Genomic DNA, 26,523 nt, shown 5'->3' with positions numbered 1-26,523 from the left:
CTGCACAAAAGTCTCCTCTATTATAGTCTCCCTTGTTTCCAAATCTGTGTTGGGGGGTGAAGTGTGTGGGTAGCTTATAGGAGACTAGTCCCTAAAATTCTGTCCTTCAAGACAACTTAACCAACTTAGGGGCCTGTGTCTGTGCAGAAAAGTGTCCTTTCTGGACTTGTGCAATTTAGTTGAGGTCCCCCCTGAGGCTCTGGCTAAAGTGGCCTCTGGTCTTCTCTCCAACTCCCTGATTATAACTCTGAGGTTATGTGAAGAAGCCTTACACACTGGTTTTCAGCCTTGTATTTGTGGAGCATGATGTACAAAATACAGATCAAAAAGAATGTTAAAGTTTTCAAGTGAATTCCCTGCCAGAAAAGAACAATTCCTTAACCAACTTTCTAAAGACTTTTGTTAAGTCATCTTTAAAAATGATTCAAATTGGAGTCCTGGGTGGCTCAGTAGGTTAAGCAACCCACTCTTCTTGGCTCAAGTTATGATCTCTCGGTTAGCAAGATGGAGCCGTGCATGGGGCTCTACACTGGTAGCAGGAAGTCTGCTTAGGATTCTCTCTCTCTCTCTCTCTCTCTCTCTCAAAAAAAAAAAAAAAAAAGCTTTGAAAGATAAAAAATAATTTTAAAAAATGATTCCAATTATCGCATTTCCATCACTTTCCCGGCGATGCCTTTTCCAATCACAGCAAATGGTCACTCCTTACGCCAGATCAGCTACTCCCGACCATACAATCCCAGCTCTGGTTTGAGCCACCACTTTGGCCACTCACTAAATGAAATACTTGGTTTAATAGTTAGGATGTTTCCTGAGGCCACTCAAAGGAAGCATCCTATAAGGAACAACAAACAGAAGGATCCTATGATGCTGTGCTGCTGTTCTGCTGCCCTGTGATTTGGAGTGATTTCCTTAGTTGTGAAAGATATAAGGACAAAACTATTTTGCTATTTCCTAGGAATTACCTGATGCAACATGACAATATCATATATGCTCTGGAAGTGGGGGTAATGTCAACAATATAAACGTAGCCACCACTCAGTGACCCAGGATGCATGATTGCCATTGGCTCACGCGGGGAAAGTCTTCCGCCTAAGCTTAGTGCATGAGCGATACATCCTTTAGTTTGAACAGAACTCAGCAATTCCCAGCCCAAGGTCCACAGCTTTTAGCTCAGGTGCTGAAGAGGTAATGCGACCAGTGGAGGCTCCCAGCGCCCGCCTGCAAGGGGCGGAGCCAGGAGCAGAGGCTGGTCTCGGGTTCTCCCACTGGGCTCCCGTGGAGCCTGGGGCTAAGTGTGCTAACGCGTGCATTGCTGATTTTTCACCTTGCCCAATTTAGTGTCGTGCCCTGCCCCCACCGTGGAGCTACCTCTTGTTTCCCAGGAAAGTTTGAAGGGATAACCCCTCTCGGTGATGCTGAGTCTCAGTTATTCATTGGAAGACAAGAGGGGGTTGATGACCATAAGGAGGATAAAATCAATCTCTCTGTTCGAATCTAGTGAAACCAGATCCTTTTATTACTTCTCCTAAGACAAGTTTTTACAGTGTGAACTCATTATTTTGTTGAAATAATGAGCAATGTTGTATCTTGCTCAGGACACGGGGCCCGCTCGTATTCCATATGGGTTGTTTACGGCTTTTTCTTGGCCAGCCTGCATCCTCTTTCAGTGTGGGTAATCAAAACTGCACGATGTAGCCAAGTAGAGTATTCTTTCATTTGCTGTGATTTACCGGAGACATCTTGCCATGATGTGATAAGTGTGATATGGGGAATATAGAAAGGAGGGTGTCACATTATTTCCAGTGTAGTGACAGGGTTTGGGGACACTCCCCAGGGTCAACTGCAATTTGGTGCCATCTGGTGGCTGTTGTCAGCTCCCCTTCCAGGTCAATAGGGTTCACTGAGTATTTTGATCAATGGGGACCTTCAGGATGGTAGGTAGCAGCAATGCTAGAGATCCACTAGGGTTAGATTGAACAGGGACAATCCTGGGGACATGGCTTTCACAACAGGCTGGCCAAGCCCCAATACCCAAGGAGGTAAAATGTGAGATTGCCCCACCTCCAATAAGGGGCTGAACAGAGGACGGGAATCATTTTGCTACGCGTTATATTCGAGGAGCTTCAGTTTGAGATTTCACTGCAGTGTGGAGCTTGGCACAATTCTGCTAGAGTTATCAGCGTTATACTCCAAGAAGCACCATCTATCAATCATCAAATGGAAATTGAAAAGGAATGCCCACGTCTGCCGGAGAAGACAGGAGATCCAAGATACAGCTCACACTTCCCACCACCTCCTTCCTTCTCATGCCTCAATTCGCTTGCATTTGAGACTGCTCCAGAAACTCATACAACCAAATCTCCAATTTTTCCTGGTTATCACTCTTTCATGGTTTTACAGGCTGGGCTCTAAATTCTGTCTTCTCTCCTGAGATTATTTTTTTCCCTAATTCTACTCTCACGATTCGGCACCACAAATTTTAATGTTTAGTTATTTTTGAGAGAAAGAGAGAGAGAGTGCAAGCAGGGGAGGGGCAGAGAGAGAGGAAGACTGAAGCCGGCTCCAGGCTCCGAGCTGTCAGTACAGAGCCTGACGCTGGGCTCGAGCCCACACACTCTGAGATCCTAACCTGAGCTGAAGTCTGACGCTCAACCCACTGAGCCACCCAGGCGCCCCCACCATGAATAATTTAGAATCCACTGGAGTCTGAGTGCCAGGAGGGGTGCGGTAGAGTGAGGTTCTAGAAGGTGAAACACAGGTAAATAAATCTTGTTTGGTCAAGACAGAGAAAATGAGTGGCTTATATACCATAAGTGAAACCCTTCTCTTGTTTGAGACAACATTCTCAAAACCATGATTTAAAAAGGCAAGTACTCCTTTTATTCAGTGGGAACTTGAAAAAGAAATGATACTATATTTTAACCATCATTATTGTTGCTTTCCTTTGCCTGACAGGTTTATTTGTTCATTTCAAATAAAATGATTTTTCCCCTTATTTAGATTCTGATGATTTATTACCCCAGCTCAAAGTTGGTGAAAGGACTCCCATATACAAGAGTCAGCAAGAGAGAAGCTACAGATTTTGATGCCATACTTGCATTCAGAGGATACTGCAGAGAATAGAGACCAGAGACTGGTTTTTACATTGAATTAAGAAAGTAGTGGAGGAGGATGAAAAGTCAGAGGAGAGGGAGGAGGAGGGGGAGGAGGAGGAGAAGAAGGAGGGGGGTGGGGAAGCCAGAGGAGGAAAAGGAGAAAGAGAAGTAAAAAAAAAAAAAAAAAAAAAAAAAAAAAAAAGAGAGATTGAAAACAAATTTCTATCCTATCTCAGCTTCCACCTGACTCTTCAATATTGTCTCCATTTGCATGGAAAGATAATGCTAGTGTTAAAAGCCTCGGGAAGGCCTGTGCCAATAATTATTTTTTTCTGTAGTAGTGAGAGTTTTCTGAACAAAATATCTAGACGTTCTTATCGCTCTGGTTAACCTTTGTGATCAAGAACACACCCGTGTCAAGTGGCCACAAAACAGATGTAGGATCAGACCATGTTTTGTATCTTCTTAATAATACAGTCTGACTGGCTAAGCTAATGGGTCACATACTATAAAGCTGCATTGAGGAATTATTTAGCACTTTCTGGTTACTTAATTTTAGAAACTCTCTTTTTTTTTTTTTTTTTTTTTTTTTAGTGTTTATTTTATTTTTGAGACAGAGAGAGACACAACATGAGTGGGGAAGGAGCAGAGAGAGAGACACACAGAATCCAAAGCAGGCTCCAGGCTCTGAGCTGTCAGCACAGTGCCTGACGCGGGGCTTGAACTCACAAACCCATGAGATCGTGACCTGAGCTGAAGTCAGACGTTTAACTGACTGAGCCACCCAGGCGCCCCTAGAAACTCTTTCAAATATAACAACAAGCCCATAAGAACTACAGATAAAACCACAAAAGGACAACAAAAGAATTCCAAAATATACATGTACATAAAGTTGTACACTGTTCAAAAGATACCTTTATTTAATGTTTATATATTTTTGAGAGAGAGGGAGACAGAGAGCGAGCAACTGGGGGAAAGGCAGACAGAGAGGTTGACACAAAATCCGAAGCAAGCTCCAGGCTCTGAGCTGTCAGCACAGAGCCCAACGCAGGGCTCAAACTCACGAACCATGAGATCATGATCTGAGTGGAAGTCTGACGCCATACCAACTGAGCCACCTAGGCACCCCAAGATATCTTGTTGATGTAAACAAGTTATTCTAAGATATTATTAACCACAAAGCTAGCTGTGATTTGATCTGCCTTTAGTGGTGGCAGGCTTCTACACCGAAGTCATGGTCAGAGCAATCTTGGATTTGCTGAGTTGTATCAGATGGTCTGCTCTTACTGAGCTGAAGGCCACCAAAGAGAGAAGGCCTGCCTCAACCTACTTTCTTGTTTCTGTTGAGGGCAAAGGTTTTCTGATTTTGGTGATTTGGTCCAGCCCACCACAGTTTAACAAGCCCTCAAAAGGAGATTTAAAAAAAATCAAATGGGTTTAACAGTGGGGTGCTGGACCTGGCTCTTACCAGCTTGATAGTTAATCGTGCATGTCTCTTCCCAAGTCTGTATGTAGTGATATTTCATTGATAGCTTCAAACTGACCTTGGTGTGAATGTTTACACAATGGAAATTAGGAAATACTACCCCTGCCTTAGAGAGACAGTTATTAAGCATTTCCAGCACACCTGTGTGCATAGAGGGGCACTATTCGAAGTGTGGTCCACAGACAGGGATCGATTCACAAACTATTTGGTGACTGTATGGTGAGATATGCCATGAAAATCAAAGAATAGCTTTTAGAAACTTGTACAGCAATTCTAAGGACTATCTCATTGGTTGAATCTAACAAAAAGAAGATGGGTGCCCCGTTTTTTAAATCTCCTTTTTCTAGTGATTCATTTTATTGCATTTTTACCAAAATATTGATCTGCAATGGATCGGACATCAAACAAACAAACAAACAAACAAACAAACAAATCCATCACTAGAGATAGTTTGAGAAGCACTGACAGGAAACATTTGCACATCCAGTGGACAGGGCAGAGGTGGTGTGTAAGGATTAAGGACGTATTAGGGAAATAACTTGAAACTACAGGCTATTTTAGAAAGCAGAATGGTGTGAAGAGGCTAAAAGAAAAAAAAGAAACGTGGAAGGATGTACACTTAGGACATAGCGGGTCTACCGCACAAATACAAGATTGTGGTTTTAACATCGGGTCAGTTGCCTATTTTGAAGAGAGTGTGTGTGAGTACAAGTGCGACACCTAGAACAACAGAAGGATGGTTGTGCTGTGTTTCATTCTGGGTTCTTTTCCTTAAGGGGGAAATTGCAGAGTGCTCTGGGGAAAGAAAAGCTGTATCTTACAAGGAGTAGATTAAGGGAAGCAGATGTTTAGCTTGCAAGAGAAGGAAGACAGAAGGATTTCCAATGATCTCGAAGACTCTTGTGTAGAAGTTGGCGTGGACCAGTTCTCTATGATGCCCCATGGGAAACCACAAAGGCAAGAGCTCAGAGAGGCACTAAGAATAATTCTGTAACAGTCAGTTGTCCAAAGGTGGAATATGGAAACCTTGCTGGGTAGCAGGCTCTTGGTCTCTGGAGGTGTTTAGCACAGACCAGTTCATCCTTTGACTGGGAAGCTATCAAAATTGTACAACCATCTGGGGCACCTGGCTGGCTCGGTGCGATAAAGCATACAACCCTTGATTTGGGGGTTCGAGCCCCATGTTGGGTATAGACATTACTAAAAAAATAAACTTAAAAAATAATATTTAAATAAATTAAAAATTGTATCACCATCTGATGGGGGCCAGAAGTAGATGGCAAGATTTCTTTCAAACCGGAGCTCCTGTGGTTTTAGGAATATTAATAAAAGCTAGAAAAGAATTTGAGAAGTAGAGACTCCTTGAGAGTGAAGTGAAGTCAAGAGAGGAGGTCAGGGAGAGTTACCAACAAGGCTGTTTGGTAGCAATGACGAATGTTCTGGCATCCTGGGAATGCATTTTGGCACAGATGAGGGCAAGGCTGCTACTAAGAGAAATTTGCTGCTGCGGCTTTGCATCAAGTAGGCCCAGAAGTGCTGAACTGCCAGGGAACTGGAGGCGATGCTCCCCACGGTGATATGTCACACAGGCTGGACTCCCCCCACCCAGTGCTGGACACACCAGTGTTCTGGCTTGAGTCCTTCACAGGATAAAAGCACAAACACAGGTGAAAACAAAGATGATAAGATGGAACATTAGTCCAGACTTTTTTTTTTTTTAAAGGAAGCTCTACACCTAACGCGGGGCTTGAACTCACCACCCCAAGATCAAGAGTCACGTGGTCCACCAACTGGGCCAGCCAGGTGCGCCTTTAGTCCAGACTCTTTATTATTATTTTTATTTATTTATTTTGAGAGAGAGAGAGAGAGAAAGAGAGCGCACGCGCATGTGTGTGTGTGCACGTGTGCATGTGAGTTGGGGGCTGAGAGAGAGGGATAGAGAATCCCAAGCAGGCTCCTAGCTGTCAGTGCAGAGCCTGACAGGGGGCTCCATCCCAAGAACTGAGAAACTGAAATCAAGAGTCTGCAGGCTTAACTGACTGAGCCACCGGTGCCCGCTGGTCCAGACTTTTTTTTTTTTTTTTTTTCAACATTTATTTATTTTTGGGACAGAGAGAGACAGAGCATGAACCGGGGAGGGGCAGAGAGAGAGGGAGACACAGAATCGGAAGCAGGCTCCAGGCTCTGAGCCATCAGCCCAGAGCCTGACGCGGGGCTCGAACTCACGGACCGTGAGATCGTGACCTGGCTGAAGTCGGACGCTTAACCGACTGCGCCACCCAGGCGCCCCAGGTCCAGACTTTTGATGTGCTGTTAGATCAACCAAATCGCCAGAGAGTGAATCCTTACTCCGTTTCACACTGTGCTAAGAATTTAAGACATGGTCTCACGACAGAGGAAGCTCTCGCTATCCCCATTTGCTTGATGGTAAGACTGAGGCTCAGAGCAGGTAACTGAAGTGTCTATACAGCTACTAAGTAGTGGAGTTAGCATAACTTACCCCGCACTCCCCCAAACCACCTCTATTCACCACCATTAAACACCTTGTCCATGGGGCTCTGGGTGGCTCAGTCCCCTACCCACCTACTCTTGATTTTGGCTCAGGTCATGCTCTCACGGTTTGTGGGATCCAGCCCCCCACACCCCACTCCGTGCCCTCCCCACCGCCACCTCAGGTTCTGAGCTGGCAGCTTGGGATTCTCTCTCTCCCTCCCTCTCTGCCTCCCCCCCTCCCCAAATAAATTAATAAACTAAAAAGAAACCACAAAAAACAAAAAAACAAAACCACCTTGTCCAATAAAGCATAATGCTTCCCAGGAGAAAATGCCCCCAAACGGCCCCCAACACAGCAGTGTGCACCCTTGTAGGAACCTGACAAAGGTGTGGAGAATGAATGAATTCGGAGTGGTCAACAAGGGGTGCACCGGCTGCGTCTTTAAAAACACTGCAAAAAGGGAGGAACTTATTAAAACAAAATACACATGGAAAAATCGCTCCCTTGTTTCAAAATATTTACAGCTGAACATCTCCAGGCCACCCAAAGTGTGGTGGTCAGTGGTCCCGGCAGCGCCGCCTCCCGCTGAGAGGGCGGGGCTCCCAGGAGACGCACCCCGCTTCTGGCCGGCTCTCCGGGTTAGTGTTGGCCGGCGGGACGCGGCCGGGACAGCCGTTGCCACTAAAGCCATCCTCCACGGAAACCACAGAGGCCAGCTAACCTCTTCTCCGCCGAAGTAGAAAAAAAGCACGCTTGTGTGAGCGCGGAGGGGAAGGGCAGGGAATGTGGACAGAGAGGGAGGAGCGGTGTAATAACTCTTTAGTCATAAGACTTGCCAGTTGGTAGTTGCTAGTCTTCCAGACACTTCCTAATGCCAGACAAATGCCCCAAGCCTCGGCATGTCTGGCTTGGAGATCTATTCATCTGATAGCAGCCCGGCTCTTGCGGGAGAACAGAGGTCTGGGGCCCGCAGCGCTCGGCTTGCTAATCAAACACAACATTGTTCTCAGACGGAAGAATGGAAAGGTTTGTTTCAAAGTCCCAACTTTTTTTTTTTTTTTTCTAAGAGGCACCCAAGTTGTTTTAACAAGTTGCTACAAAACTTGGGCTTCCTGAGGTGAGCCTGTTGCGCACAGAGCTTGTACTGTACCAAAATCCAGGGAGGGAGGGATCAGAGTTAGTCATTAAAAAAGAAAAAAAAAAAAGAAAAAGCCCCAGGCACTTCATGCCTGGAAATGATGTAACAGGCAGCCACTCCTCTGTTAGAACTACAACCAAACAATGCTCGGGCAATCCGCGGCAGCTGCTCTCCAAATGTCAGCGCCAGCCCGGTCCAAAGAGCTTGAAAGGCACCAAGCTGGAGGACTTTGTGCTGTACCTTTCTCGCCCACATTTTCCCCAAGCACTCCCAGGAACCTGGCAACAGGTAACGTGGCAACCTTCGCCTTGTAAAATGGCAAGTGGCATAATTTCAGAGAACAGATGGATGCATTTTTTTTTTAAAGCCAGCTGCATCTCCCCCCGCCCCCCTCACCTCCATACCCCGCCCCTCTCCCCCCCCCCCCCCCCCCCCCCAGCCAAGAGACTGGAGAAAAAGGTATTGCTTGCGGGCAGCCCTACTCTCGAGGGCCGCCTTGTGGCCAAGATCGGAACCTCAGCGAGGTACTTGGAAATCCGCGGCTCAGCTCCAAGGTAAGTCACGCTATGGAAAGGGGTGGACTCCTTTGCTAGTCTTGCCTTCCAAAAGAACACAAAGAGTGTTGGTCACGATTCAGAATGTCTTGCTTTTGAACCGATCGCCTTCACAAAAAATCTTACCCTTGCTGCAGCGTAAGATCTCTGGGTTGAGGTTGTGGGTTTTGTTCCGTTCTGAACAGCAGCTAGGGTAACGTTTTTTGTGGTGGCAAGTTGAAAGGCAAGCAAGAACTACCCTAGCCATTTGGTTGGATGGATGGCAGCAAGGATTAATAGCCAAGAAACTGAGGATTCCTGCTGGGAGTTGCCTTTTCCGTTTTTAATTTTTATCTGATTTTGTAAGTTGTATGCAGAAAACTTTCTCTTGCGGGGCGCCTGGGTGGCGCAGTCGGTTAAGCGTCCGACTTCAGCCAGGTCACGATCTCGCGGTCCGTGAGTTCGAGCCCCGCGTCGGGCTCTGGGCTGATGGCTCAGAGCCTGGAGCCTGTTTCCGATTCTGTGTCTCCCTCTCTCTCTGCCCCTCCCCGGTTCATGCTCTGTCTCTCTCTGTCCCAAAAATAAATAAACGTTGAAAAAAAAAAATTTTAAAAATAAAAAGAAAACTTTCTCTTGGGCAGAAGCATTTCTAAGTCTCATCTTTGGCTTCCACTTGGTCTACTTGCAAGGATTATTTAGGATTTCCAGACTGCAGGCCGAGCTTCCTATGGCTTGCAGTACCGGTTTCGCTGTTTTATCTCTGTGTGGGGCAAACACCCACAGAAATGCCGAGGGCATTATTTTTAACCAGTCTTCTTCCTCTCAAGTACTCGCCTTCAGATGTCTCTGATTTGGAGGGATGGCCAAAGTTGTGAGCCGCTGTTAGCCCCAGCCAGTTGCGAGGGCATCCGTTCTTTCTCCCTCCCTGGAAATGTTAGCTGGAAACTAAAGCAAGAGGTTCAGATCAAAGTAACAGTGCTTTTCAGAAAGTTCCATTAATTAACTAAATTAAAGGAAGTTAAATGGTGTTTGGAGGAAAGTCATTTTAGAAGGCCCAGGTCCAGCGACTGAGGTCTGAAGCTTCTAATGTGGACTTTTAATGAAACTTGGCAACAAGCGAAATAATATTAGAAATTGAGGGTTACCATATGGAAAACCAGTTGTTGCCTGAAATCAATCATTTCAAAGGAACATCTTGAAAGTAGACAGACATTTGGCTAGTATTTGCCTAGACCGTTTAATGCTAAAGATTAAAGCCCACGGCTCTGAGTAAGAATCATTTGACCAGTAGCCACGGTGAGTCATAGCCTTCTTAAGAACGAGGCACAAATGTTGAAGTCGGGATGTTGAGAACACTGGGCTTACTAATTTGCAAGGCAGGGCTATTGCTTCCAGAAGGGAATGTGATCAGGATTTCACGGCTCGTTTTCCCGGTCTTTCCAACAGGTGCTGTTGAGTCATCCATGTACATAAGTGACTGCCCTGGCAGTTTCATGTGTTAGGATTAAATTTCCACTTGTTCCATCACTTTATGAAGTGATTTCTACCAATGAATCAGATGTATCACTTCCTGTAGGACTTAGGGATTTTTTCAACGTTGGTCACATTGTGTGTGTTTTTCAAAATTTGTCCCAGCCAATCTGCAGGTTTTCCTGGATGGAATGGATTGTTTACAGGAGGGGAAGATTCAGGGCCCAAGGTCAGGGTTACAGAATTATATAAGGTTTCCTGTTTGGGCAGCTGGTCAACCATCTCCTCAGGTTAGTGCAGACCCGGTCTTGCTGAAGGACAGCATGCCTACGAGGCCTGGGATAGGGATGGTGCCAGGAGTGGGGAAGGAAATTTGTCTTTTAAGCTTCTCTTCAACTAGGTTTCATTTCTTGTCAGATGTCACTTCTCAGCCACACTTGCCTATATTCTCTTAGGTGATTTTTTTTTTTTTTTTTCCTGATGAGACTGAGAAAGGAATTAGTTAAGGATGTAAGAACCACCTGGTCAGCATCGTTGTCCATTTTGTTCACTATGACTACAGTGCTTGGAACATGCATGGCACATAGTAGCACCGTGGTAAAATGCTGGTTACATGAAGGAAAGAACAGGGATGAGAAGACCCCTCCTGGAGAAAAAGAGAAAGGGACGAATAGGAGAGGGAGGTCATCAGGGTAGAAGTAAAATAAATACTCAGCAAAGCCGTTCTCTGTGACCTTGGATACTGCAATAAAATCTCCTGTCACTGATGCCCACCTCTGTCTGGCATTGGCCGAGTGCTGGCCAAGTGCACTTGTGACCGGCCATCTTTTGCCATGAGCTGGTATGCAAAAGCCCAACCTAGTATTAGCTGAACGCAGTTGTTCCTGTGGATTATTCGCCTAACTTCCTCCGTCTTCTGTTTGGCTTTGCCCACGGGCCCTCAGCAAATGGCCATGTGAGGGGCTGACGATGCTAGCTGCCCTTGTCCCACGCAGCTGCCTTTCTTTGCCTTCTCATTATTCTGCTGTTCTCTGCTTGCACAAGATGGATATCCGAGAGCCAAGAACTCTCTTTACCTCCTGGTCTTATTTCATGAGAATTAGTATCACCTGCACAATGGGACCTGGAGCCTGGAATACCAGGAAAAATCTGGAATGGAATCACACAACCAAACAGGACTCTCCTGCCATGTCGTTTGTGTGTCTGGTAAACAAAGGAGCACTCAAGCCTACCTAACCCCGGGTCTGTGTGGAGTAGCTGACGGTAGCTGGGAGTTGGGTATCAGGCACATATTGCCAACTTGTGCCCCTTGAGAAAGAGAGGTGGCTGTGCAGAGTGACCTGTGTACAAATCGGCATAGTTCGCGGGTCCAGTCAGGCTAAGTCCTAACTGAAACTTCCAGCTGGATTTGCTGGGAACCCCTCTGCTCACGGTCAGCCTCCTTGGGCTTTGGAGAAAGGGCAACCCTATCAGAGCCACCCGCTTCTGCTGCCCTGCGGACGGAGGGTCTGGAGGGAGGGCTTGGCCTGGAACAGAAGTTTTTGCACAAGGCAAGCTCAAATCCCCAAAGCCGGGAAAACAGGATGTGTGGGGAAGTGTAGAAGAAAGAAAATGCATCCACCATTCCTTCCTGTTGGTTTCAGTATGATGAGGAATAATTACCTGGGTCTGGAGAGCAGGGCATGTGGGAGGCCACAGGACGCCCTGGTGTGTGTCGTTAGGCAGTTAATTATTCATCCTACTCCATTCCTCTTTCCTCCCTGAAACCCCCCTTTTCAAAGGGAAAACAGGAAAACTGTCTGGGTTAATCCGTAGAATACCGTTTGCACCAGCCCACTCCGCCCAGGAAGGATACCAGCCCGCCACTGAGTCTCAAATAAGAATCAGTGCTTAAAATGACACTTCATTACCCAACTGTGTCCCGGACAGATGAGGACACAGATCCAGAGAAGAACCTGTCCAGGTGTCCCAAGGGCTCTTTGCCCATCCGTGCTTCAACCAGGAGTTCAGTCCCCGAGTCAGCCTTTACCGTTGATAGGTCAAGGGCCACTTAAAAGCTGCATTAAAAATTCTACTTTACACTTGGGTGTTTATCATTTGGAAAACATTAAAGTGAAACAACCCAGGAAACTGATGAGGCCCTCACTAAAATCTCTATCAATTTACTCTACCTGCCCCCATCATCATCCTTGTTCACAGTATTTAACAGAGCAAAGTGCTATACCTAGAAATCCAATTCCAGAAGTGACCAGGAGGCTGGAGAGAGGGGGCTGCCCATGTTCTCCAGGGTGGAGTCTGATTGGAACCTGAGTTCTTCCCATCTAAGCCTCCTTACTTAGATTCGAAAGAGCTGCCTTATAGTTTTGTCTTTCAGATTCTCCTTTGAACCCTTATGAGAACACCATCTGTATCTAAAAGCCCGTATCTGAAATCCTTGGTTGCATGTGCTCGAAATTCAGAACTTTTTGGATTGTGGGAAGCTAATATACCGGACATACCCCAGGGGGCTAGGGCAGCACCTCTTAATCAGGTGCTCTGACCTGTTTGTCTGCGGGAAGGGGTAGAACAGTCACAATGCAGGTAGCCCCAAGGTCAGATTTTGGCCAATGGCTTTCAGAATTGCAGATGAAGGAATGATGTTTTTAATTTAAAAATTTTTAAAGTGTATTTAGAGAAAGAGAGAGAGCAAGTGGGACAGAGGCAGAGAGAGAATCCCAAAGGGGCTCCACGTTGTCAGGGCAGAGCCTGATGCAGGGCTTGAACCCACAAACCATGCGATCATGACCTGAGCTGAATGCTTAACCGACTGAGCCACCCGGGTGCCCGTGAAGGGATGACGTTTACCCGCTCCTTTGGCAGTAAGCGTCCCAGCTGTGGACTTCCTCCTTCAGAGGCCTCCCAGGCCCTGCCTTGAGCCTACCAAGAGGATAGCCGATCGGTGGTGAGGGGTGGTGGTGCGCACGGCATTGTAGGTGGAAAGGAGAAATCCAAGATCAGGGTGATGATACTTCTGACATTGTGTCTCTTTCCTCGACCGTGTTGGAGTCCTGGGCGTTTACTGGTTTCACACACTGTACTTGGAAGCATCTTGATTTGATTTTTGTGAAATGGTAACAGGGGTGTCAGGAGAGGCTTTCAAGCAACGTTTCCTCACAAGGTGGGATGCTGTCTACATAAAGCCCAGAATGGGAAAGTCCCATGTGTTCTTGTAGGTAAACACCTCATATCTGCAAGTTGGTGTGGATGTGTTTTCACTCATCTTTTCCATCATGTTCTGCCTCATTCTCATCCCCTGCCCTCAAGCTATAGTTACTTCCCAGCAAAATAAGTAAAACCAACATTCTTCTCCTTGACCCACCATAATTATAATTTATGCTGACAGGAGGGTGGCTCTGTGCTAGGTCCAGGCTGGGGACTGTGCTAATTGGCTACCAAGTAGGATACTTGCCTAAAAGTTGATCTGCAAAGGCACTCTACACTCCCTGAAGCGCTACCTAGCCCGCACAGTTTGAAAATTATTTTCAGAATGTACATTTTTATGCCGCATTTCCAACCCAAGGGATAACAGAGGTAATCCATGTAAGATCTTGAATGAAAGAATAAACCGGTGGGTGGGGAGACGGGTTAGCAAATGGCAGACATACATAGATCAAGCACTAGAAATTTTTATCACCTGAAACAAGCACTGCCCTGCCCCCTGACGCGGATAACATTTTACTTCTCAAAAGGAGCCGGAGAAAGTAAAGGCAAAAACAATTTGATTATTTTGGATGTGTACTGTCATAGGTGAAAGATTTGATCAAGTATCAACTCTTTGAAAGAGCAACTATACCCACTGCAAATCTCCCAAACCAGAGGAGGTTAAAATAGTCTGTGTGTTGAATGCTTGGGGCCAGAGGTTTGTAATTTACACCGTTTGTAATTAGCATAGCAATATGACTGGTAAGGTGGAGGAATGCGGAAAGACGAGAGGAAACCAGCGCTAGTGTTTGGATCAAAATTAACTACCAATAAAGAGCAGGGAAATGGATCACAGAGAAGGGAAGCGTTTGGATGGCCGCTGCTCAAAGATTCAGCCCATTTGCAGTTGCTGAGACCTTGTCAGGTCTCCAGATAAAGGCGAGGCTCGTCACCCTCAGGCACCTGGCTGAGAGGTAATAAAACGGTTGCCTTATCTTCTAAGGGTAGAGTTAGTCAAACCTCAGTGGTAATTATAGTAAACTGAAATTGCCTGTCATTTACCGCCTCTTCCCCCCCCCCCCCGAAAAAAAGGGAGGGAGGGAGGGAGAAAGGAAAAGGCTTAAGGCAGGAAACTGTCTCTCTTCTTGGATTTTAAAAGAAAGCAAGCAAAACAGCCAGGAGTTTTCCCCAGGAGTGAGAAAAACAGCCTGGCCAGCCTGCCCTCTCCTGGGGGTTACAGGATTGCTGACAGCTCGGGTCCACGTGATGGTCTAGAAAAGAGGCTCAAGCTGAGGAAAATCCAAGAAATCTTCTTAGGAGTCTTCCTTTCTAAATGTAAATGACTGAGTCAGTGCTTTGCTAAGGAGGGAAGGAAGTCACAATCAGGCCGAGTGACTCATTCAGTGCTGTTAGCTCCGGGAGTTGGATAAAAAGTTTTAGCCAAAGCAGCAACAAATCTACTTTAAATACTAGCACAGTAAGGAAATTCCTCTCTTTCAGGCCGAATGCCACTCGCACAAAAGAACTCCTGTTGACATCTCATTTACAATCTCCCCCAGGACACAGACAAGACCATTTCAATAAACCCGGCTCAGAGACACCTATTGTTCGGAATCTTCAACTAGCAACAGGCTTCCACCACAACCTATTGTTTTGTAAAATAAAGGATTTTGAAGGAGAAGGATTGAGACTGTGGACGCCATGAAAAGAGGAAGGAAAAAAGTCCCTTTGACCTGATGCTGTCACAGAGCGTGCAAGAAGAATGAAGTTAATGGATTTCCATTTTTATAAGAAGTGCGTAAGAAACGCCTGTTAAGTTTCTGAACTGGCGATGGAGAATTCCAAATTTGCTGCCAGCTTGGTGCATCGAGAAGCAAACTCCTGCCCACGGGTTTGCTAAATGCAAAGCCCCGGGCTATACTTACCCTATTCTCAGCCTTACCAAAGTCCTGATAGCCCCAATAGCAGAGCACCAGGTGAGTCTTTGATCTGGGTTGTTTCCCTGGGAATTAGAGCCTGACTGTCTTTTCCAAGTAGAATTTCCAGGCTCAGAGTCCACTCCTCCCCCCCCCCCACCTCCCCTTTAATGATTTCCTTTTTTCCGTCACCACCATTTTGCTCCCTCTTTGAGTAAAAGGTAAACACTCTCTGGAGTTATGCAATGTGGTCCCTAGATTGTTTTTCTTCGCTATGCCTCAAATTGAGGGATGCAGTTGTATTTACCCCCCAAAAGGGCATTTCTCAAATGCTCCTTATCTTGACCCTCATAACAGGTCTTGCAGTTAACATTACCCCTCTCGGCAAACGATCCCTGTATCTACCCAGCGCAAACTCTGGGCATTATCTCTCATTCCTTTGAGACCTTCTGTCTTCTCTTAAACCTGTCTGGAATCCTTCTACCTCCTGCCATCCAGCTCTCTGCTTTCCTAGATCCTATTACCTCCCCTCTGGAGGCTCACAGCAACTTCCTAAGTCACAGTCTCTCGAACTACCAGTTGTGACTTATTCAGGGGTCATGAAATCCATTGAGGTGGGTCATACGGTTTCACCATTTAAAAAATGAAGTAGATTAGAAAATGTGAGATGTGTCAAACAAAGTAAGTACTGTTTCCTGAACCTTGTTGCAGTGCGTGCGTGCATCCAGATCTGTGTACATTCTGGGCAACAGGAAAGATTGAATTTTGTTTGCCAAGATATTTTGAGAAAGACTCTTCTAATTGGTCTCACTGGGTCTGTCTTGTCCCTGCTTCCCACACTGTTGAATACACTTAGAGCAAGGGTTCAAGATCCTGACCAGAACCTGTCACTCTCCAGCTGACAGGTCTGCCCACAGGAGAAAGTCTTACATAAAGTCTAGGGCTTTGGAGATTCTGAATAACTTGGTTTCTGCTCACCTTCCAAAAGAACCTTGGAATTCTACATCCTCCTGACGGCTTTTACTCTTAGTTATTAAAACCATCAAGTTCCCTGGAAAGACAAAGGGGACTTAAAAAACAAGGTAAAACAACAACCTTCATGATAGATTCCTGCCTAGACAGGTCCTGAAATTTAAAAGAATAGTCCTGAGGCACCTGGGTGGCTCAGTCGGTTAAGTGTCCGACTCTTGATTTCTGCTCAGGTCATGATCTCTTTCTTGGCTCCTGAGATCGAGCCCCACAGCGGGCTCTGCTGCTCTGGGCTGACTGTTGTCAGCGCAGAGCTTCCTTGGAATTCTCTCTCCCTCTCTCTTTGCCCTTGCCCTGCTTATGTGCACGTGTGTGTGCGCTCTCTGTCTCTCAAAATCAATAAACATTAAAAAATAAATAAATAAAAGAATAGTCTTGCTGTAGTTTGCTACTATATGGAGAGATGTTCAGATCTCCTTTTCCATATTGGAAGTGAAAAATTAAAGAAATCTGCACATTCCTGACCCCTGGTAGTGGTTATTCAACGAAGGCACATGGGACAGACACAACCTTCCTGAAGGTTCCAACAAGAGCATCCTTATCCCCCCCTTTAAAAAAAAATTTTTTTTAATATTTATTTTTGAGAGAGTGAGCAAGGAGGGGAGGGGTAGAGAGAGAGGGAAACAGAATCTGAAGCAGGCTATAGGCTCTGAACTGTCAGCACAGAGCCTGACATGGGACTTGGACCCACGGACTATGAGATCATGACCTGTGCCAAAGTAGGATGCTTCACCCGCTGAGCCACCCAGGCGTCCCGAGAGCATCCTTATCCCTTTCTTAGTGCTGGTGCCCTGATGCCTTGACCCATAACCACTCTCAAGGTGAAAGCTGCATCTTGCTGGAATGAGATGTGGCCCCAGTTCTTGCAACCCCTCCCCCATCCTTCCTGATCAGAACCACACTGAAGAAGTCCCTGCTTCTTTGCTGCTTGCCTCACTTCTGTTCTGGAGTCTGGGTTTAGGTAACCTGCTCCATAAAGTAGAAAGTCAACAGAAATTCACCTCTTTAGGGGAAAACAGAAACAAAACAATAGTGATACTGCTCTTTTTTTTTCCTAATGTGATCGATTGTACTCTATAATTTATAAGCCAGTGTGTTGCTTTTTTCTATAAACTGACCAGCAGTAGCTTGCCTTTATTTTGTAGAAAATTTGTCAGAAAATTGTGATAAGAAGAAATTGACTTCAAAATGCATTCTAACAAAGAAAAAAAAGTCACTACTGTAATTCTGTATAAAAGGTATGTAAGACCCTACTTTGGCATCAAGTAGTTATAGCCAAGTGATGTGCTTATGAATGATTTTTATTTTATCTTTTAGGCTTCTTTGAATTCTCCAATTAAAGAGAATCATAACTATTGTTATCATAAAGTACAATCATAAAGTACAAATATCAGAATGCAAATTAAATACACTATTACGTCATCACCGTTGTGATATCCAACTAAATTCATTTTATTTTTACCATATGTATTGCTGTATTTGTTTTTTTAACCATTTGGTTTTGAAGGAAATTTTATGATTACCATTTTTGAAAAAAATAATGAAAACCTCTCAGAATGGTTTGATATTTCACTGTCTTTAAGACCTTGAGGACTACTGGCCCAGAAAATACCGCCAAGCACTGGCATATAATTCCTGATGTTTTCAGACCTAACGATTTATCATTTCCAGAATGCCATCTTTTTATATGTCTTTATGCTTGTGGCACACATTGTTGTTTACTTTCTTATAACCACCCCCCTTGCCAACAGGACCTCAATGCTGTTGACTTTTCCAAGCAGCCATGACTTTGGGGGATGGCGAGCCCCTTCCTAGATTTGGAGGCTGAGTCTTGTTTGATGGGAAGATTGATGGGAATGCTTCTGGGAAGGATCACCTCCATATCCCTTTTCTTGCTCTGGATACTGTCATCACCAAGAGATACCCTGAACTGTGGCTGCCATCTGGGGACCACAAAGAGCATCTGCCTGAGAAGACAACCCACAGTGAAGATGACAGGTGGAAACATGGCAGGAAGCTGGTTTGGATATCTTCAGTGGCCGCCTTACCTCTAGATTTGCTGTTACTGAGAAAATGAATGCCTTTCCCATCTAAGTCACTTTGATTTTATTTCTAAAATTTTATTTGCTTATTTATTGATTTGGCTTAGAGTTATGCAAATGGATTTATATATGCTAAGTGTCCTTCCTTGCTTGAACACTCCTAGTCATTCATCAAGATTCACTTCATTTATGGTGCCTGGGTGGCTTAGTTGGTTAAGAGTCCAACTCTTGATTTTGGCCAAGGTTGTGATCTCACGGGTTCGAGGAATCGAACCCCGCATCAGGCTCTGCACTGACAGCATGGAGCCTGATTGGGATTCTCTCTCTCTCAAAATAAATAAATAAACAGTAAAAAAAAAAAAAAAAAAGATTCATTTGTGTTTCATTATCACCTTCTACCCGTCTCTATTATAAAACTCATCACCCTTTGCTTGTTACAGTTACTACTCCAATGCTCTTGGATGATAGCAGAGGAGAATTAGCAATGAGGTAGGTCTTTGTTGACTACTCTATATGATTCTATATGACGGGTGCCTGGGTGGCTCAGTTGGTTAAGCTCCGGACTTTGGCTCAGGTCATGATCTCACAGTTCGTGAGTTTGAGCCTCACGTTGGGCTCAGTGCTGACAGCTCAGAGCCTGGAACAGGCTTCGGATTCTGTGTCTCCCTCTTTCTCTGCTCCTTCCCCACTGGTGTTCTGTCTCCCTCTGTCTCACAAAACTGAATAAAAGTTAAAAAAAAAAAAAAGATTCTATATGACAAATTCTGTTACACAGCATATTTCCAGACCAAAATTTCTCTATTTCAAAAAGGTTCTCAGCCTTGGTGGCCCAACTTCCATCAGCAATAGTGTGGTGACTGGAAAATGTGGTTCTTCTATTTTTGTTTATTTATTTTTTTATTTTAAGTAGGCTCCACACCCAACACAGGGCTTGAACTCATGACCCTGAGATCAAGAGTCACATGCTCTACCAACTAAGCCAGGCAGCCACCTCGAAAGGCCATTCTTCAAAGTCAGCCAGACCCGCTGGAAATCCTGACCTGCCAATTACGAGCTACGTGACCTCGTATGAGTCAACTCTTTTAGTCCCTGTTTTTTCATCTGCTGAGTTCCCGTAATGGCATCGATGATCTCCTAGTGTAATGGGATAGATGGGGGACGTTTATATAGTGTAAGGTGACACGGTGTGGCTCTTCTATCTGACACAGGAAGTAGGCTCTTTTCCTTTTCTTCTCCTTCCTACATCATTTGATACAACAAAATTCATACATAACAAAAACCATCTTGAAAATTGCCCAAGGGAGGACATTCTATACTTTTCAGATGTTTGCCTTTCTATAGCATGAAGAGCCTTGCACACATGATACGTGCATGAGCACACATTTTCAGAGGCCTCTCTGTAGTGTGTGATATTAAAACTTCACCTTATCACTCTGGCCTCAGTTCATCAGTTCTCTCTTTGGAGAGCCCTCCTTCTGTGCTCATTTTCAAGGAGGCCTTACACTCTCCCATTGCCACCCAGTAGCCACCTATGAATAAGAGATGCACGGAGAAAATGCAATTGACCATGAAGGTGTTGCGTCTTTTAAAAACCAGAAGCACTTTCCAAGGGTGGGGAGTTGTCGCTCGCCCATTCTGCTCTTTGGCCGGGTCCTTACCGGTGTTGTGTCACTGTACCCCACCCCAGCCCTCTGCAGCCTTTCTGCCTGCACCCCTCCACCCCCTGCGACGCTCCCCCTGCCACTCATTCAGGTCACACAGGGTGACTAGCTGCGGCCTCTGCTGTCCTGAACTTTGGAAGAGGCAGAAACTGTTACGGATTTCTGATGTCTTGCAGGATGGATCCCTACCAGAGGTTTAAAACTTTTTCATACTCTCTAGAGTTCAGAAAAGACAAAAACAAAAGCGCTTACAACTATGTCTCCCTTTGCCTTCACAGTCAACTCTCATGATCTGCAGCCAGGGAGGGCTGGAGGGCAGGATAGGAATGGGACCTGCTTACTCTAAGTTCAACTACTTGAGAATTTAAAGTTGCAGACTGCTTAAGCCCTGCCCACTCGATTTCCTTCGTTTACTATAGTAACAAGGTAGGATACCAGCCCTAAACATATCCACTGAAATGACCAGAAATCTATTAAGCAACAACGGCTTCGCTTTCCACGTCTGGGAGACGGTATTGCATCACGTTACAAAATACAAGTTTTGGAGGAAGACCTTTGGTTTAAAAGCGTGTCGCCTAGGGACAGTTGCTTAATCTCTTTGAATATCAGTTTCTTGCTGTGTAAAATGAGGATTAGAATACCTTCCTTAGGGGGTTGGGTGGATAAAATGAAGTAATATATGAGAAATGCTCACCCTATTACCCGACACGTAGTAAGTGTTCAATAAATAGTATATAGTAACAGCAACGATGATGTCAACAGTTTCATAAGAGGAATCCTTTCATTTTGTCTAAGCAGCTGCTAAGCCAGGTGCAAAGGGCCCGGGACACGCGGAAGTTGCAGTTCCATGTACAGTTGGTGAGATTATGCCATCCTATCTCCGTGGCATCCAGACGTCTCAGGTATCTTGTCCAGTGCCAGGCAGGGGGCATGCGAGGAGACAAAACTGAATCTCAGGTGAAAACGCTGTTGTTCAGTATATTCGCTGGCGGTGCTCCTGTCAGAGATGCCCTCAAGCTTCCGATTTTATGGGACCTTTAAATTCATGGTCTCAGGGGCGCTTGGGTGACTCGATCAGTTAAGTGTCTGACTCTTGATTTTGGCTCGGGTCACGATCCCATGGTTCGTGGGTTCAAGCCCTGAGTCTGGCTCTGCACGGACAGCATGGAGCCTGCTTGGGATTCTCTCTCTCTCCCTTTCTCTCTGCCCCTCCCCTGCTCTCGTGCTTTCTCTCTTCCTCCCTCCCTCCCTCCCTCCCTCTCTCTCTCTCTCTCTCTCAAAAATAAATATATAAGCATTAAAAAAAATTGATAGTCATAAAAGTACTTCTGAAACATTGACCATCTCAGACATATTTTCATTTTTGGTGATTTCCCAGATGTTTACCTGAGATAAAAATAAGCAAAACAACGAAAGCTTTTCTTCTGAAAAGATCTTGATGTCTGTCATTTAGTCCATTTTTCTGTCACTAACATAAGAGAGATTCGATCAGGAAGTATGTTGTTGAAAAAAACCAAAACAAAACATTTTGAGCTTAAGTGAAATGTGGGTAGTGCTCTATTTTATAAGTGGTTTTGGATATACAATCAATCAAACCTTTCTCAGGAGAAGAAGGTTGGCATTCTGGAGAAAGGAGTCAAAGGGACAGTGTTGGTTGAGAGGGCCCTGTGCCTAAGACATGGGCATGAACGGAAAGCCCGGATGAAGCAGAAGTCTTTGGAATTCTTGGTCTGTAAATTGGTAGGTCTGTGATCTAGGGCAGTGCGCTGAAGTATTCTATGCTACATTGTATAACAACCTGTAGAATGCATTCGGTGCTTCATTTTATAATAATCTGGAGAGTGGGACCATAACTATAAGACAGCTGTTACGGTGACCATGAAAGAGGTAGCAGGTGTGAAAGCCCTTTGTAAATTGCAAAGTGCTCTGCAGATGTTGTGGTAGGAACAAAAGCAGTAGTAATAAGAATTATTACTTTTTCGGGAGCCATCAGAGTAATTTTCCCAAACCACAATTCTTTCAGGAGCAGCATAAATTGAGTTGGCCTTTGGCTTCTGTGGAGTTCAGGCTCTGGGGATAACACAAAATATTTTATAAAATTTGCATGAAATCACAAATTTAGGTAAATAGGAGGGGGAAAATGCTGTAAAAATTAATAGGGCCAAAGGGCCCTCTCTCCCCCTCCCATCCATCCCAAACACTCATAATATTTGATATAAAAATGACATGTCTGGGGCGCCTGGGTGGCGCAGTCGGTTGAGCGTCCGACTTCAGCCAGGTCGCGATCTCGCAGTCTGTGAGTTCGAGCCCCGTGTCAGGCTCTGGGCTGATGGCTCGGAGCCTGGAGCCTGTTTCCGATTCTGTGTCTCCCTCTCTCTCTGCCCCTCCCCCGTTCATGCTCTGTCTCTCTCTGTTCCAAAAAAATAAATAAATAAACGTTGAAAAAAAAAATTAAAAAAAAAATGACATGTCAACAAATAGCTGCATTAAAAAGGAACAGTTCTGGGCTCCTGGGTGGCTCAGTTGGTTGAGGGTCTGACTTTGGCTCCGGTCATGATCTCATGGTTCATGAGTTCGAACCCTGCATTGGGCTTTGTGCTGACAGCCTCAGAGCCTGGAGCCTGCTTTGGATTCTGTGTCTCGCTCTCTCTCTCTCTCTGCCCTTCCCCTGCTTGTGAGCTCTCTCTCTCTCTCTCTCTGTGTCTGTCAAAAATAAATAAACATTAAAAAGGAACAATTCTTCCAACATTGCTTAGGGTGAAGCTAAGTAGATTTTATTCATTCATTAATTTATTAATTTTAAGTAGGTTTTGTTTATTTTTATTTTTTAATATAATTTATTGTCAAATTGGTTTCCATATCATTTCTTTATTTTTAAATGTTTCTTTATTTTTGAGAGAAAGAGAGAGAGAACGAACAGGGGAGGGGCAGAGAGAGGGAGAGAGGATCCAAAGCCGGCTCTGTGCTGACAGTGTAGAGCCCCACACGAGGTTCAAACTCATGATCTGTAAGATCACAACCTGAGCCGAAGTCAGAGGCTTAACTGACTGAGCCACCCAGGTGCCCCATTATTTTAAGTAGATTTTCAAACATAACTTGGAGAGGAGACAGAACATAATTTTTCATATGCTGGATAAATAGAGTTGATAATTTTGGTGGTTTTCAGTAACTGAGTAGAAAAGTTGAGACGGGTAGGTCTACTGTTACCACAGTAAGTGCTAGCTGGGGTGTGTCTATTTTCTTGAATAGAAGCTTGCTTCTAGAGAGACTCTTTTTTTTTTTTTTTAATTTTTTTTTTCAACATTTATTTATTTTTGGGACAGAGAGAGACAGCATGAACGGGGGAGGGGCAGAGAGAGAGGGAGACACAGAATCGGAAACAGGCTCCAGGCTCTGGGCCATCACCCCAGAGCCTGACGCGGGGCTTGAACTCACGGACCGCGAGATCGTGACCTGGCTGAAGTCGGACACTTAACCGACTGCGCCACCCAGGCGCCCCTAGAAGCTTGCTTCTAAAGAGAGAGAGTCCAGGGGCACTTAATAAACAGGCTCCCGGATGCCCCTTTTTGAATTTGGAGCAGTGAGGAAAGCTGGGTCACAGGCAGATAATCTTTGAGGGAGTTGCTGGGGAACTGGCCTTGGAAATAGCCAGGCGATGAAAGAAAACATCCAAGGGAGACCTTGGCAGGTGGGAGGCAGTGGGGGTGGAGTAGCTAATCTTTAGGGAAATAGGAAGGGGAGCTGATGGCTGAAGGGAGGCCAGGAAAACATTTTTCTTTGCTTTGTCTGTGGCAGAGGCAGCTCTGAGCACAAATGTGTTCCGGAGTCTTTGTCTCCATAGGCAAAGGGAGATTCCCTGCCCCCTGCTCTTCCCCACTCACTCAGCTCCCAGTTTTCCAGATCTCTTTCACTCCGTTTCGTGCTTGCTCTTTGAAGGGGAAAACTCTAGCTCCTCCGATAAATGAAGGCGTTACATTTTTAGAAGACTTCTTGCAAACATCTCTTTCCTCCGGAGTAATACAAATGAATTTTTTTTTTTTTTTAATTTTTAAATTTTTTTCAACGTTTATTTATTTTTGGGACAGAGAGAGACAGAGCATGAACGGGGGAGGGGCAGAGAGAGAGGGAGACACAGAATCAGAAACAGGCTCCAGGCTCTGAGCTGTCAGCACAGAGCCCGACGCGGGGCTCGAACTCACGGACCGCGAGATCGTGACCTGGCTGAAGTCGGACGCTTAACCGACTGCGCCACCCAGGCACCCCTACAAATGAATTTTAAAAGAGGGTCTCTGTAGAGTCTGCCTGAATTCCAAGGTGTGCCTAAAATCGGGAACTGGCAACACTGTTCGTCATCGTTCTGTGGCTCTCAAATCGTAATAAGGCCTGGAAAGGGAAGAGCTACATTTTATACTTTACCCGTGAGGGTGCGGAATTGTGCTAAGTGCTTTTTACACCTGACCTTCGTTCCGTTCCGTTTTACAGATTTGGAGACGGAGGTGAAGTTCAGAGAGGCTGGTAAGCTGCCAGAGGTGGGTGCAACAGTATCTCCGTCTGACATGTTCTTCTAGAACAGGTCAGCCAACTTCTCTATATCGAGTGGTAAATATTTTAGGCTTTGTGGACCATGCGGTCTCTGGTCCCACACATGTAACTCTGCCATTGTGGCAAAGCCAGGCACAACCTGTAAATGAGCGGGCATGGCTGTCTTGGAGAGGTGAGCTACATTTGGTCAATCCCCTCGCTGGAGCTTTGCCACTTCCTGTCAAGAGGTGGAGTCTAGTTCCCCTCCCTTTGAATCTGGGGGTGGAGAGGGGGTGTATGATTTGTTTGTGACTAAGGGGGTGTGAAGGAAGTGACACTATGACCTCTGAGGCCAGATCAGAAAGTGTGATGCAATTTCTAGCTCACTCCCTGGGACAGCTGCCTGCCTGAAGTCTGAGCCACTACGGAGGGGGTCTAGTTGTCCTGAGGCCGCCACCTGTAAGGAAGCCCACCTGGGCCATGTGGAAAGATCACACAGAGAAGCCTCGAGACTATAAGGAGAGAGAGAGAGAGAGAGAGAGAGAGAGAGAGATGCTGAACCAACCCCCAGTTGTTCTGGGCCTCTACCAGACTGCAGGCTGGGAGAGACCCTGAACCCGAACTCCCCAGCACAAGATGTCCCCAAATTCCTGGCCTAGAAACTGAGGAATAACAAGATGGTTGCTGTTGTTTCAAGGTACTAAGTTTTGGGGTGACTTGTTAACCTGGAAATAAACAGAATGTTGCCCTCAAACTAGTGAGCGGCATATATGGGGTTAACCTAGGTTGTCCTGCCACTCCCCCCCCCCCCCATGTGTTTTTTCCATTACACAATTGCTTCCAGCAGCCCTTTTTTGGGGGAAAAATGTGGTAAAATATATATAAAACACAAAATTTACCATGTTAACTATTTTTAAGTGAGCAGTTCGATACATACATTCACATTGTTGTACAACCAGTCTCCAGAATTTTCGTCTTGCAGAACTGAAACTCTGTCTCCATAAAACAACAGCTCCTGGTTCTTTCCTCTCCCCCTGCCCCTGGTGACATCCATTCCACTTTCTGTCCATATGAATTTGACCACTCAAAGCCCGTCATGTAATCAGAATCATGTGGTGTTTGTCTCTTTTGTGACTGGCTTGTTTCATTCGGTGTCTGTGGTGTGTGTGTGTGTGTGTGTGTTTATATATTTGTATATTTTAAGCCTACAAGGGTCACGGAGTCTGACCAGCAAGTAGCAAAGGTTTGTCAAGGAAAAATGTCACAGATTTTAGGTCCTGTAAGTCACAGATGCAACATGTCCCAGGAGGGACCTTGCAGTGGCACTTCCTCTAACAATGACAATTCAGTGTCCTGCCTCTAAAGGGCTTTGAAGAAACAGGAACCCATGAATCAAGAATAAGATAAGGCTGTTTGATTTGTTTCATCATGCCTTGAGAATGAAATCACTTTCTATCACCCGGCCTTTCAGAGCATCAAACACAAACACTCACTGTCTGCTCCTTTATTTCCTCTGCATCTGTGGACTTGCTGGAATTTCTGTGAGCATCTGGGAATTACAGATGAAGCAAAACCCCTTCTGCAGGGGATTAGGTCTGCGGAAGGTGGGCTTTACGTGCTGTTGCTTGCTTACACAGACTAACACTGAACCTTTGGGGGCTACTTTGACCTTCTTTCTCTGCCTTCCTCCCAGCCCTGACCTAAGACCAAAGGCAGCGCTGGGCCAAGGTGCACACTCTTAAAGTCGACGGCCTGGCCTTCTTCTCCCCCACACTCACCCTAATTCTACCTACCCTGCCTGTGACACCAAGATAGAATGGAAGCAACCTTCTGCAATCTCCCAGGGCCCCCATCCACTGTTATGGGCTGAGTTGTGTCTCCTACTCCCAACCCCAAATTCATATGTTGAAGTCCTGACTCTTGGTACATTAGAACGAGTGTATTTTGGAGACAGGGTC

At 45.5% G+C, this 26,523-nt stretch overlaps 1 protein-coding gene and 1 long non-coding RNA gene across 7 annotated transcripts in view; one reads left to right on the top strand and one right to left on the bottom strand.

Moving 5' to 3' along the window:
• Nucleotides 1-26,523, bottom strand: part of DLGAP1 (DLG associated protein 1) — a 324,376-nt gene that overhangs the window by 65,626 nt on the left and 232,227 nt on the right. The gene's annotated exons all lie outside the window — the stretch shown is intronic.
• LOC125149478 (uncharacterized) lies at nucleotides 8,065-18,641 on the top strand. Of its 2 annotated transcripts, none has more exons than XR_007145935.1 (4): nucleotides 8,065-8,767; nucleotides 14,897-15,372; nucleotides 17,469-17,579; nucleotides 18,093-18,641. It is a non-coding gene; the product is annotated as an uncharacterized LOC125149478 (long non-coding RNA). The 2 variants fall into 2 exon arrangements; XR_007145934.1 differs by having other exon boundaries at nucleotides 8,066-8,767; nucleotides 17,487-17,579.

This window comes from Prionailurus viverrinus, chromosome D3 (genome assembly GCF_022837055.1).
Source record: "Prionailurus viverrinus isolate Anna chromosome D3, UM_Priviv_1.0, whole genome shotgun sequence".
NCBI classification, from domain to species: Eukaryota; Metazoa; Chordata; class Mammalia; order Carnivora; family Felidae; genus Prionailurus; species Prionailurus viverrinus.
This window is presented reverse-complemented; position numbering and strand designations above follow the sequence as displayed.